Source organism: Hemicordylus capensis, chromosome 2, assembly GCF_027244095.1.
Source record: "Hemicordylus capensis ecotype Gifberg chromosome 2, rHemCap1.1.pri, whole genome shotgun sequence".
In the NCBI taxonomy this organism is placed as follows: domain Eukaryota; kingdom Metazoa; phylum Chordata; class Lepidosauria; order Squamata; family Cordylidae; genus Hemicordylus; species Hemicordylus capensis.
The window spans coordinates 269,231,443-269,232,583 of NC_069658.1; the positions used below are offsets into that span (position 1 = coordinate 269,231,443).

Sequence of the window (1,141 nt, forward strand, 5' to 3'; positions counted from 1 at the left end):
AACTGTGGCCAAGCTATCTCTGTCTAGGTAAGGTCACAATTGGTGTATCTGTATCAGCTGATGTTGATAAAAGATTTATCCCAAACCTCCAACATTGCCCTGACAAATGGTCTACATATATCACATGTGGCCTATATTTCATTCCCACACAGATCAGATTTTCTTAGATGGCAATTGAATTTCTTCCTGTTCCAGAGTTGGCCATGAAACATTTTCTGTGGCACTATACCAGTAAGACATTGCAAAGATCAGGCAGAGGTGCACCTAGGTAATTTTGAAGCCTGGACCTAAAGGCCTTTTGCCCCAACCCCTCCCTGGACAAGATAAGCATCATCCCCCTACACACACACCGTGATACACATAGTATTTTTAACATGTGGGTTCTCGATGGCACAAACAGCAACTGAAGTCACAAGAATATAAGTGTATAAAACAAATATATCTATGCAAATATGCATCCGCAGAAAGAATTTCAACAACTTAACATATTCCCATCATACATATTCCTTAACCCACTCCCCACAATCTCTCTCAAGAGTCCAATTTTTAACTGGGAAAGTCCAATTTCTGCAGTGGCTGGTTTTGGGCCCTCCCTCCCTGCCGTTCAGTTCTCCCATACTAATCTAGATGTGCTATTTGAGAAAAAGCTATTCATCCCTCCCCAGTTTCTTGAAATTTCCACCCTTAAAGAAGGTGAGGTAGAATGGGAAGAAGAAGGTGTTGCAGAATCGTGCCTCTTTTGTGTTGGAGTTCCAGTGCATCGACCAATTTCACCAACTATCCTAATGACCACTAGGGGCATGGGAAGTAGAGATGGTGAGTAAGGGTCTCCCTAGCTGTTCTACCTGTCTCTATTCTATGACCCCTGCAGGGGCATAACTACCATTAGGCAGGGGGAGGCAGTCGTCTCGGGGCCCCACTGCCTTGAGGGCCCCCCCAGAGACACCTCACATGACTGCCCATTGCCCCCTGCCCAGCCCCAAGGCCCCTCAGCCACTTGCGCTGTTTGCCCCCTCTCCTGCTTGTCATCCTGGTCGGAAATCAAAGCAGCAGGCAAGCTGCTTTTCTCCCTGGCGCCTCTCAGCTGATCGGCGGGTGGGCGGGGCTTCCAGGGAGGCCTCCGTGTAGGCCTCAGTGAAGC

General features: G+C 48.0%; 1 protein-coding gene across 1 annotated transcript in view; it reads right to left on the bottom strand.

The window, feature by feature from the left end:
• The window catches only part of LOC128345635 (bis(5'-adenosyl)-triphosphatase-like), a gene marked incomplete at its 5' end in the record, with an annotated part of 348,887 nt that overhangs the window by 56,030 nt on the left and 291,716 nt on the right, over window positions 1-1,141 (bottom strand). The gene's annotated exons all lie outside the window — the stretch shown is intronic.